The 13,372-nt window shown below is 38.8% G+C and overlaps 1 protein-coding gene across 1 annotated transcript in view; it reads right to left on the reverse strand.

Moving 5' to 3' along the window:
- The window catches only part of MYLK4 (myosin light chain kinase family member 4), a 105,833-nt gene that overhangs the window by 87,511 nt on the left and 4,950 nt on the right, over nt 1-13,372 (reverse strand). The gene's annotated exons all lie outside the window — the stretch shown is intronic.

Raw genomic sequence — 13,372 nt, forward strand, 5'->3', positions numbered from 1 at the left:
CTGCCTAGACCTTCTGCCCCTTTCAGACTCAGGATTATTTAAGTGCTCGTTAAATTTCCCCCAGTCGGGGAAATGCCAGGTGTGGCAACCCCACAGCCACCTCCGTTTGCCCATCTTATGCTTTCAGCATATCCAACTGTAATACAGAAGATCTTCTGAAAGCAGTTAGCAAGCTTATTTTAATTTTCTCAGTTCTTAAAGATGTTGCAAAGTCTCTAACCACTTATAGCTCTAGGAAAAGGTCAAAGGCACAGGCATCCAGGAAACAGGAATAAATTTTTCATAAATGTTCCTTAAGCAACACTAGGACTCCCCCCGCAGTTTTTTGAACAGACCAAGAAAGGGGAGTGTCAACCCACCTGCCCGACTCTCACAGCAGTGCATCCCTCGATTCACTGAAGTGACATAAAACCTTAATTGCCAAGAGGCTGGACTTTGCACTCTGGACAACTCTGCAATTTTTCAGGGCCTGGCCAATTGTCACCTCTTATTTGGAGCCTGTGCTAGCCCCTCTGTGCCCCATTATAACACCAGCCTCTGCTGCTCTTCTGTTTCTTAAAAAAAAAAAAAAAATCCTTATTTTTAATTCAGATCAATGCATTCCATGTGAAATAAAAACACACATTTTTCCATTTTATGTAGTATTAATGAATTATAGCAAAATCTTTTTTTAAAACACAAAACGCTTGTTATTTTTCAGATTAGAGAGCTTTGTTCTTCAGGAAAAGGAATGAAGTGGAACTATAAATTTGTGAGAGATAAATTATCTGACAAAATTATTATATAAAGACTAAGCTGGTTTGAGGTTACCAATTTTGTTCATATGATTAAATTGTGTAGTACTGATAAGGCAACAAATGCCCTGCCAGAAGCAAAATGTGTGTGGGCTGCTGCTGATCCAACCACATCCTCCACCCAGACCACCACCACGCAAAAGCAGACTTTCCATCTCCTTGGCTCCAGCAAACCAACCGCAGGCTTGAGTGAGCCAGAGGCCAGGAGAATCTGCTCCTTTGCTTATTTTTTTGTATAAACTTTTCCTTTTAGAGTAGTTTTACATCTATAGAAAAGGGGCAAAGGTAGCTCAGAGTTCCCCTTGCCCTGTACCCCGAATCGTCTGTTTTTAGCATCTTACGTTGGTATGGTATACTTGTCACAATTAATGAACCATGGTGAACATTATTATTAACTAAACTCAACACTTTATTGTTGTTGGGGTTTTTCCCCCCAAATGCCCCTTTTCTGTTCCAGAATCCCATGCAGGAGTCCACATTACATTTAGAATCAGTAGGATTTATGATAGATTGGGTATGGGGTGTGAAAGAAAGATGGCAGACACCTTTGCAAATTTTCTCCTGAGCACTTGAAAGAGACAGTGAACATTAACTGAGATGGAGAAGGCCATGGGAAGGGCAACTCTAGAGGGAAAGGCCAGGCATGAGTTCTCTAGCAAGCCCAGGCCCATTAAACGTTCAAGTTGAGTAGGCTGTGAAGATAGAAACTGGAGTTCAGGGGAGGGGTGTAGGCTGGAGAAAAGAATTTGGAAGGCATCCACATGTAGATATTTCCATGCACAATATACATTCAATACATATTTGATTAATTACTAGACAGAATGGTCTTTAATTGTGTCTACTTGCCCTAAAAAACAAGTCAATTAAAATAATCCATGCTACTTGTCTTCTATTTTTTTTTTTTTTTTTTTTTTTGAGGCGGAGTCTCGCTCTGTCGCCCAGGCTGGAGTGCTGTGGCGCGATCTCGGCTCACTGCAAGCTCCGCCTCCCGGGTTCACGCCATTCTCCTGCCTCAGCCTCCTGAGTAGCTGGGACTACAGGCGCCCGCAACCGCGCCCGGCTAATTTTTTTGTATTTTTAGTAGAGACGGGGTTTCACCATGGTCTGGATCTCCTGACCTTGTGATCCGCCCGCCTCGGCCTCCCAAAGTGCTGGGATTACAGGCGTGAGCCACCGCGCCCGGCTACTTGTCTTCTAAAATTAGTGTCTGGTTCTGGTTGTCTGGTTCTGCTACATCACACTGTTCCCAGCTTCTGATGGCATACAGGACAAGCACACTGCTGGCACAACACTTGACCACAAAAATCCAAGTTATACATGCATCATCATTCTGGTCTATCCGCCTAGCCTCGGGACCCTCAGTCCGTACCCATAAAATGTTCTGTATGCTTCAAGATGCTCTTATACCTGGAAAAATTCATTAGTGAGGAATATGAGCAGGCCCAGGAACACTTTTCCAGTATCTGCATATTTTGGAGTTACACTTCTTTAAAAAATACACCCTACAGAGCCGTGGAAAAGAATTCCTTGATTCTTTTCAAGGGGCATTTCCATTAGCTGAGTAAGAGACTGTGCTGTCAAAGGAGCCACGTGAAGAAACATCGTCGATAGCTCTTGTCTACTGGTTGGCTTTGAAACCCGGTTGGATTACACTACGAGTTTTTGTTTCCACACAGCATTCTGAATGTTTCCAGAACAAGGCCTCTTGAATGTTTACACACAAAAGTGGAGCAACAGCACAAATACCAAAATGCAAATAAAAAGCTACTGCATCCCTGTTATCCACATTAAAATAGAACTTCCTTACTTTCAAAAATCACCACTGAATACGACCCATAAAAACAAAGATTGACAAACTGCACTTCCTCAAAATTCAAAACGTTTGCCTTTGAAAAGACACTATTAGGAAAATGAAAAGACCAGCTACAGATGTGTAGAAAATACTGTGAAGTCACATATTTGACAAAGGACTGTGTCCAGTATATACAACTTAATAATAGTGTGACAAAACATTCCATTTTTTTAAATGGACCAAAGATTAAAACAGACCTCACCAAAGAAGATATAAAAATGGTTAATAAGCACATGAAAAAAATGTTCAAAATCAGTCATCAGGGAGATGCAAATTAAAACCACAAGGAAACATAATTTCACACCCACTAGGAGAGCTATAATAATAATGAAAAAAAAAAAAAGATAGGTTGGGTGTGGTGGCTGCTCACACCTGTAATCCTAACACTTTGGGAGGCCAAGACAGGAGGATCACTTGAGTCCAGGAGTTTGAGACCAGCCTGGGCAACATAGTGAGACCCCATCTCTACCAAAAAAAAAAAAAAGAAAAGACAGAGAAAAGCAAGTGTTGACAAGGATATGGAAAAACTAGAACCCTCACCAAATATGTTGATGGGAATATAAAATGGTACAGGTGTTTTATTAAAGAGGCTGGCAATTTCTTAAAAAGTTATTTCCTATATGGCGTAGAAATTCTTCTCCTAGGTATCTATATCCAAGAGAAATAAAAACATATGAACACAGAAACCACGGCACATGAATGTTCACAGCAGCATTATTCGCAATAGCCAAAAACTGAAAACAACCAAAATGTCCATCCGATGGTTTGGGAACTGGGAGAGGATAATGTGGTATACTCATACAAATGGACTGTGTCATGTGGTACACTCATACAAACGGAACACTGTAATGAAAAGGCATCTACTACAACACGGATGAGCAAAAACACCGTGCTAACTTAAAAAAAAAAAGGCAGAAACATTGACCACAGATTGTACGATTCCATTTGTATCAGATGCCGAGAAAAGGCAAATCTACAGACATAGAAAGCAGACTGGTGGTTGCCTGGGGCTGGGTGCAGGAATGGGGGTTAATTGTAAATAGAATCTTACCAGATGATGTGTTGTAGTGATGACCGTACAACTCATTCAGTTTCTTAAAACAGTGCAGAATTGTGCACTTGAGATGGGTGAATTTGATAATACGTAAATTATACTTCAAGAGAGTCATTAAGAAAAAAGAAAACACAATAATATGATTAACAAAAAGTAAGCTTGTTAAAAGGAGAGGAAAAAACGGAAGACTTTGTGGCTATCTGTCCCCGGTGACCAAGGTTGGGATCCAGGGAAACATAAATGATACTCCATACTTGCCAGGTCACCTAGGGCCAAAGAAAAGGAAGGTGAGCAGGAGACAGTTAAGACTATCATGCTTTTCTTCTCCTGACATGAATACCCTATAATATAAGATTTTGTAATTAACAGAAAAGTTAATAGTAATTTAAAAAGTAATTTCTATCTTTTATTTTCTGCTTGGAGATAGGATACTTGAGCAAGAAAGATAATGATGTTATAGAATATCCAGATTTATTTACAGGAAATTTTGATATTAGACCATTAAAACTTCTAAATGACAGCAATTAGCTAAGTAATACGAAATGAAAATAAAATAGGTTTTAAAAATTAGATAAAAATATGGATGGGATCATTTAAAAATTAATATTTTTCAGAAATATTACATGTTTCAGTTTATTACCTCTATAGTGGCTACACAAATTGTTCCTTTAATTATATCCCTTAAACTTTCTAAGGGATATTTGCAAGCATGGTACAATGAATACCTATACATCCTTCGCCCATATTCACCAAATGTTAGCATTTTCCATGCTTGCTCGCTCTCTCTCTTTTGCGAGTAAGTTGCATATCTCATGAAACTTTACCCCATATGAATTGCTGTATGTTTCTTGAGAAAGAAGATACTTTCTCACAAACAGAATCTACTCAAAAATTACATAGTGCATTTAATCACCATGTCTTTTTAGTCTCCTTTTATCGATTTAGGAAATGGTCATTCCGTTTACTTTATTTTATTTTACTTTTTGAGACAAGGTCTCACTCTGTCACCTGCGCTGGAGTGCAGTGGTGTGAGCATAGCTCACTGCAGCCTTGACCTTGGCTCAAGCGATCCTCCTGCCTCAGCCCTCCAAGTAGCCAGGACTATAGGCAGGCACCACCACACCAGGCTAAGTTTTGAATGCTTTGTGGAGATGAGGCTTCCTAGTCTCTCTCTCTTTTTTTGTAATCCTTCATGACATTGATATTTTTGAAGTCTTCAGACAAATTGCTTCATAAAATGCCTCTCAATTCTAATTTCCTGATCGTGTCTTCATGCTTGGAACCAGGTCATACCTGAGCATGAAAACTACAGAAGTAACACTGTATCTTTTTCAGACCATCACACAAGGTGGCACGTGATGTCGGTTTGTGCCATTATTCGTGATATTAAATTTGGTGATCTGATTAAGGTTGTGTCCACCAGACTTCTCAAATATAAAATTCACCCTTTTATTTTTGTGATGGATTAGTAAGTTGTGGGAATTTATAGGTATCATGTTCCCCAACAATGCATCACCCAAATTTTCTCAGTATCTGTTCTTGAGAATCAGTGATTACCACAGTGACAGAAATGATTTTTGATTTCCACCATTTCTTCTATACTTATTAACTGGTATTCTTTTCTAAAGAAGAGCTTTCCATCCCCATCCTGAACCTCACTCTTTTTAGTATCAGGATGAGCTCATGGCCTTTTAAAAACGGACATACACTCCCTTCATTCTTTATTTTGATGCTCAAATTGTCCCATATTGGCCAATGGAAGCGCCTTTGAGCTGGCTCCTATGTACTTCTGACATGTCATTATTATTTTTTGAGTACTTCCTTACTTTCAGTACTGTTTTCACCCTATTTCTGAATTCTGCCATTTCTTCAAGGAACCCTCTTTCCTCTTAGGCAGAATGGTATTTAGAAATCAAGCCCTGGGCACCAGGAGTGTTTTTGCTACGGGGGTGTCACTGCTCCTAGACACTTCAGAGGACAGAGCAAGGAAATATAATTTTTTTAAAAAAATCATGAGTTCACACTCATATTGATATATTTCTAATTCCAACCCAACACTGTAGGATTCTTTCCACCCTTTCCCCATACCACATATGTAACCCCCTCCCACTGATTCTTTAAGCTAAAAATTTTAAACATGAGAAAACACAAAATAAAATGCTTGCTACAAGATAAAATTCATGCTACTGTTGTGACTATCCATTCTAAACCACTGAGGAAAGTCGAAGGATGTTCATTTCAATATTTAAAAATCCCACACTACAGCATGATTCATCATTTTCTAGTTTTAGGAACTGGAGGAAGAATGTTTATATTTACGTTCTCGGGAATGCTTTCCTACCTTCTAAATTGGAAGTGGATTTCAGAGCTAGAATAAGCTTATGATAGTAACAAGGCATGAAATTACAGAAGTGCAAAGTCCAAGTCATGCTCTTCTGACCAAATGTTGGCCTCCTTGTCCCAAGAGGGTAAGGTTGAGAGAAGAAATTTTCCACATGGAAAAACACTGCCATAAGGCGTGCATTAATGGCTGATGGGCAGTTTGGTGAAAACACACTCTCAGAGGTGTGCCTTTTTTTTAAATTAAAGATAACAGTTGTATTTTTAGGTTGAAAATAAGTTGAGTTATTATGTAATGACTCATAATAGGTTGCTAGCTTTTATTCTATATGTCCAAAAGTATTGAAGAATCTGGGACACAAAAGGACCGTGGCAGCTCATAAAATGGTAAAAAGCATTATAAGCCCCAGCTAGTATATGGAAAACATCTTCAGTGTGAATGAAGCCCAGGAGGGAGAGGACAGACGGGCAGCCTAGTACACTTCCGGTTAAAACGCATATTGCTCTAATTTTTATGGAAGGCAACTTGGTCATGCCCTTTGACCCTGCAATCACATTTCTAAGAATTTTACCTCAAAGACATAGAGTTGTGCACAAAATATTATCTCTGAGAATATCATCACAACATTATTTGTTAGATATAAAACACTGAAACAGAACCTATGCATAAGAGTTAGTATAATAGATAGGATACTTCCATAAAAAAAAAAAAAAAAAAACTAGGGTTATTGGTCATGTGTCAATTTTATAGTTAGGGAAAAAGGGACAGATCCAGGCACAGTAGATGCAATAGGATCCGAATTTTAACTAAAAAAAGATGCACTGTCAATCCACAGCAGATGAATGATAATACTGTGATCCATAGCTAAGTAGAGAAGATGGCTACACCAAATATGGTTTGTGCTTTCCTGGAGTTACCAGTTTTTCTAAAATAAACATATAGTTCCTTCTTAATGTAAAAAAGTTGCCAAAGCAAATTTCCCAGCCTAGTGGGAAAGTCGTGGGCATGGAGACACACAGCCTAGGCCTGAGTTCAAGCTCGACTAGCGGTATGGACTCAACAGCTGCTCGGTCTTCCCGAACCTCAGTGTTTCTTATTGGTTAAGTGAGGATAACAACATTCACCTTATGGGGTTGTTGAGGAGTGAAAAATGAGATAAAAATGGCTGATGCATCAGAGAAACTTAATAAATAACAGCCTTTATGGTTATCATTGGTAATATTATTGTTATTCATGTTACCAAATCTCCTAAGAAATAAAAGGTTATTTGGCTGAAAAATTTAGAGCCAAGATTCCAAAGAGGAAAAGAATTCTGGAGGAGCTCAGTTTTCTTAATCAACAGTGTAGCATCACTTACTGCTGTTGTATACCAGGGCCTTAGCAGCTGCAAAATGAAGTCACAGTAATTTATAATATTTTTTCTTTTATCAGGACACATATATTAAATATATATATTACACATGTATATATGAAATACATTTTTTGATAATATAAATAACATAAAAATGTTATATAAGTATACATGATATATAATATGTAAGATATATAACAATAAAAGATATAAAATGAAGTCACAGTAATTTATATTTTTTCTTTTATCAAGACACATATATTAAATATATATAATATATATATATGAAATACATATTTTGATAATATAAATAACAAAAATGTTATATAAGTAAACATGATATATAATATGTAAGATATATAACAATAAAAGAGATATATGTCCTTTATTGAAACATACACATATGGAAAGTATATAAAACCATAAATACTATTTAATAAATAATTATAAAAGCAGTTCTCATAAAACCACCACCAGGTCAAGAATCCCCAAATTCAAAAATTCCATCCTTTTGTCCTTCCCAAGCGAACCACTAATCTGAATCTTTTAAATAATTTCCTTGATTTTCCTGGCAATTTTACCATTTACATGTGCACTCAAAATATACACCTTTGTTTTGGCAGCTTTAGTTTGTTTGAATGTATTCATACTATTTGTATCATTTTCTTAGGTTTTTTTCCAGTTAAAACTGTCTTTGGTCCATCATATTGTTGTATATAATGTGTATAGATGTCTTGGTTAGTTTTCATTATTATGTAATATTTTGTTGTATGAACATTACAAAATGTATGTGTTTATTCACTGACGGACATTTGGCTGTTTTCCATTCAGGACTGCTGTGAGCACCAATGTGCACACATGACGCAGACACACTTAAATGTGTGTACCAATTTACACTCCCACCAGCACTATCAGAATTCTCCTGTTGCTCTATAGCTTTAAAAACACTTCGTTTTTGCTACTCTAGTGGATGTGCAATAGTATATCATTTATAAATTTAAATTGCATTTCTCTGATTACTAAAGAGTTGAAGGGTTTCTTTTTTGTTGTTACTTTTAGAGACAGGTCATACTCTGTCACCCAGGTTGGAGTGCTGTGGCACAATTATAGCTCACTGTAGCCTTGAATTCCTGGCCTCAAGTGATCCTCCCGAGTAGCTAGGACCACTGGTGCACAACACCACCCCAAGCTAATTTTTAAAAAATTTTCTGTAGAGATGGAGGTCTCACTTTCTTGCCCAGGTTGGTCTTGAACTCCTGGGTTCAAGTGATCCTCCCGCCTTGGCCTCACAAACTGCTGGGATTACAGGCATGAGCCACTTGCCCAGTCAACATGTTCTCAAATACGTATTTGGTCACTTGGTCTCTGTTTTTTATGAAGTACATATTTATGTTCTTTACTCATTTTTAATGACATTTTCTACCATTTTCTTATCATTATGTAGGACTTATTCTACCTCCTACACACTGTGCTTGACAGCGATGTGTGTTTCAGATGCCTTCTCCCTCTCTGTGCCTTGTGTTTTCACTCTTGTAGTATCTTCTGATAAAAAATAGATGTTCATTTTCGTGTAGTAAGATATATCAATCTTTTCCTTTTGTAGTTAGTAGTGCATTATTTTTTTAAAAAGAAACCTTTCCCCTCATCAATGATGTTTTTACCATTCAACATGATAATGGTGCTGGTTTGAGGGCAAAAAAAAAAAAAATCATCATGTTAAGAAGATAACTTTCTCCATTTTACTAGAGTTTTTCAAAATCAAGGATTGAAGTAGACTTTTGTCAAATGTCACTTCACATTCCACTTTATAAGATACAAAGAACTGATCTTTCCAATAATTTGACAGTACAGTCGGCCCTCCATTTCCACATGTTCTGCACCTACTCATCCAACCAACGGTGGATCAAAAATTTGGGAAAAAATAAGAAACAGCAGTACAATTAACAAAAAATAAGACAAATAAAGAAGCAATACAGTATAATAGCTATTTACATAGCATTTACGTTGTATTAGGTATCACAAGTAACCTCGAGATGATTGAAAATATATGAGTATATGTGCATAGGTTACAAAAAGTAATACAAATAAAAAAGCAATACAGTATAACAACTACTTATATAGCATTTACATTGTATTAGGTATCATAAGTCATCTAGAGATGACTTAAAATATACGGAGTATGTGCATAGTTTTATTAAGTTTTATTATTAAGGAGACACATAGGGTGAGGGGCAGGAGGGTCCCAGACATGGAGCTTCCATGAACTCTCCTTGTAGAATCCAGGCACACCAACCTCCCAGCACATCAGCATGTTCACAACCAGGAAGCTCCACTGAGCGTCTGTTTCCAGAGTTTTTATTGAGGTTTCATTGTGTAGGCAGGATTGATTAAATCATTGGCCGAGCAATCAAATTCAATTTTTAGCCCCCAAGATTGGGCTGGTCCCAAGTTCCAACCTTAGGGAGCCACTAGGAGTTGCTTCATTAGCACTATAAAGGCATGCCTAGCACTCAGGAAATCCCACAGGATTCTGAAGATCTGTGCCAGGAGCCAGGGAGAAAGGCTGAATATACTCCTTTTTAAACTATGAATATCAATGGAAAATCACTTAAAACTAATAAGAGTTCACAAAAAGGCCAAGTACAAAATAAATTAACAAAAAAATCAATGCATTTATTTTATATCAACAAAGGGCAGTAAGAAAATAGAGTAAATAAAAGGTTCTACTTACAATAGTAAGAAAATATATAAAATGTGTTAGGATAAACAATACGAAATGTGGCATAGATTCCAGAAGATGTAGCAGAAAGTCAAGAAGAGAAAGGAACATGAGGTTGGGTTAGGGGGCAGTAATCAGAGTAGGAAGAATAGATAACCACAGGACTTACTTTTAGGACGCTGACTAAAGATGGCAGGGACGTGAGTCATGTGGGATTAACTGGACTCAACTGTCCAGCATACCTTAGGTATGAACATGAAGGTGCAAGATGATGCCCAAAGGTTCGCTAACAGTAGTAGGCTTATAAAATACCTGCTCATAGGCACCGCAGCCAGGCTGACTCTACTTGTGGTTACTGACAGAAGGTCTATTTGCTTCACCACTGAATCTATCCTCCCCATTCTGACTCCAGGGAAGGAAGACAGAGAAGATGGTTACACACTTAAAAAGTAAACCGCCGAGGCCAGCTGCAGATAATTAAACAGTGAGGTATTAAAGGAGAAAATGGAAGCCTAGGTTTCTGCTTTACATTGATTTCATTTCCTGGGACCTTATACTATATGAGTTTAAATTTATTTGTATTTATGCTGATCCGAAAAGAAAGTTTAAGTTTGGTTGGCAAAGCAATCTAAGAGGAGGGGTGATTTTTGAGGTACGTTTTTTTCATGTATTTTTCTACCACCACCACCTAGTGGAGAAAACCTTGAACTTCAGACAGAGGGGGCCAGGGTTCAGGAAAAAATATTAATACAGGACCTACTGGGTGCCAGGCACTGTACTAAATACTTTCACATTGACAAGTTCATTTAATTCTCATGAAAGATTGTGAGGTAGGCATTCTTATTCCTCCTTTAGATTTGGAAACTGAGTCTGAGAAGTTATGGAGCTTGCCCAAGGTCACACTACGGACAGCTCAAAACCCAGGTTATTGAACTCAAGGTCTAGAGTCATTTTCACCTCATAGGTCATCCAAATAGCTCAACTTCTTCCAAGCATGTGGCTATGGGAGTCAAACACACACACACACACTTTGCTTTGTATTTTTCCTTTTTCTTATTTATACAATATAGATTAGAAAAGCACAAGTATAAAAAGAAAGTGGGATTATACTATACATATTAGGTTTTGTTATTGTTTTTTGAGACGGAGTCTTGCTCTGTCGCCAGGCTGGAGTGCAGTGTTGTGATCTTGGCTCACTGCAACCTCCACCTCCTGGGTTCAAGCGATTCTCCTGCCTCAGCCTCCCAAGCAGCTGGGGCTACAGGTGCGTACCACCACACCCAGCTCATTTTTGTATTTTTAGTAGAGACAGGGTTTCACCATGTTGGCCAGGATGGTCCCTATCTCCTGACCTCATGATCCACCCACCTCAGTCTCCCAAAGTGCTGGGATTACAGGAGTATATATTAGTTTTGTATCCTTAATTTTTACCCCCATAGTACATAATAGTTTCCCATGACAATACTTTTGAAAACACATATTAGGTAACAATAAAATTGGACATAGAATTACATCTATATGCAACTATACTGTTTAATATCGAAGCACATCTTACAAGACTAGGAAAAGGTGCTAAAATACTGACAATGATTACAAGTAGATTTTCCATAGCATGTATTATTTTTAAAAAAAAAAGAAATTTTAGGCCTTACATTTATTAAAAGAAAAGAGATTCAAGAAACTTCAGTTGTCTAGTTTGTTGTCATTATGTTAAAATTTTTTGGATGGGTTAAGAGTGATCATGTGTCCATATATTTCTATAAATGTTTAAAATCAGTGTAGTGTATTTCCAAATTTAGTAGCACTTTTCTTGAAAACTTGTTTTGAGGTCGGCTCTAGGACTTCTTTTCCAAGAAGTACTTGCTTCTATGATGCTCCTGTGATGGTCCTTCCGGTGAACAAATAAAAATAAAAACTCAGCCGGGCGCGGTGGCTCATGCTTGTAATCCCAGCACTTTGGGAGGCCGAGGTGGGTGGATCAACTGAGGTCGGGAGTTCGAGACTAGCCTGACCAACATGAAGAAACCCCGTCTCTACTAAAACTACAAAAAATAAGCTGGGCAAGGTGGCGGGTGCCTGTAATCCCAGCTACTCTGGAGGCTGAGGCAGGAGAATCACCTGAACCCGGGAGGCGGAGGTTGCAGTGAGCCGAGATCGCGCCACTGCACTCCAGCCTGGGCAACTAAACGGAAACTGCGTCTCAAAAAAAAATAATAATAATAATAATAATAATAATAATAATAATAAATAAAAGCTCCAGATGCTCTTTTTGTACGATTTCAAATTATATGACGACTAAAGAAAGTTTAACTTGTTTCTCTAGCGTTTCTATTAATCTTATTTTTGAGCCTAACTTTCTTAGTTAGAAAAACTCTTAACCATCAAGCCAGGCGTGGTGGCTCAGCCTATAATCCTGACGACTCCAAAGGCTAAGGCGGGAGGGTCCCTCGCGTCCAGGAGTTCAAAGCTGTGGTGAGCTCTGGTCGCGACCCTGCACTCCAGCCTGGGCGACAGAATCTGCCTTTGCCCAGGTTAAATAAAAATTCCACTTTCGCCAAATTTCAGAAGTCTTCATTCTCCCTCATTTACCTCCTCTAGTTACCAAAAATCCATGTTTAAGATATATGTTTTAAAACGGGAGACTTACAGAAAAGCAGAAAATAAAATCACAGAACATGATAATTCACTCAAAGATGCAGAATACCACACTTGTTTTAATCTGATATTCTTTCCATTTCTCTCCCTGTCTACGACGTAATTGCACACGGGTGCCGCCCATCATTTGGTTGCTAAGGAGACCGAGGCTGGTGTTTCCGATTTGCCACCATTAGGCAGGGGCCCGCGAGAAGCATCTCTTGGCTCGAAGCGCGCTGTAGGTGGACCGCCCTTGACTAAAATGCCAACAAATCTAAAAGGGGGCGAGAGACCCTTTATTTACTTTTCTCTGACCACTACTGAGGTGAGCATTTCTTTCACCCGCGTAGTTGTTTGTATTTCTTCTGCTGTTCAGGTCCAATAGAAAAGTGGTTTTCTATTGGAGGCTTTCGGGTTTTTCCCCCCATTTCCCTTTCGTTACAAACGACCCGCCGCGGCCTCCTGCTCGTCCCCACAAGCCCATTCAACAGCTGGGCGCGGAAGGCCAGGAAAGCGGCACTCGCCGTTCCAACTACCGCGCGCAGTCCGCGGCTCCTCCCGGCCCTCGCGCGCCTCGCAGGCCCGGGCTGACGGCGGCGTCCTCCCCCGCGCAACCTCGCGCACGCG

Source organism: Trachypithecus francoisi, unplaced genomic scaffold, assembly GCF_009764315.1.
Source record: "Trachypithecus francoisi isolate TF-2019V2 unplaced genomic scaffold, Tfra_2.0 Lachesis_group10, whole genome shotgun sequence".
NCBI lineage: Eukaryota > Metazoa > Chordata > Mammalia > Primates > Cercopithecidae > Trachypithecus > Trachypithecus francoisi.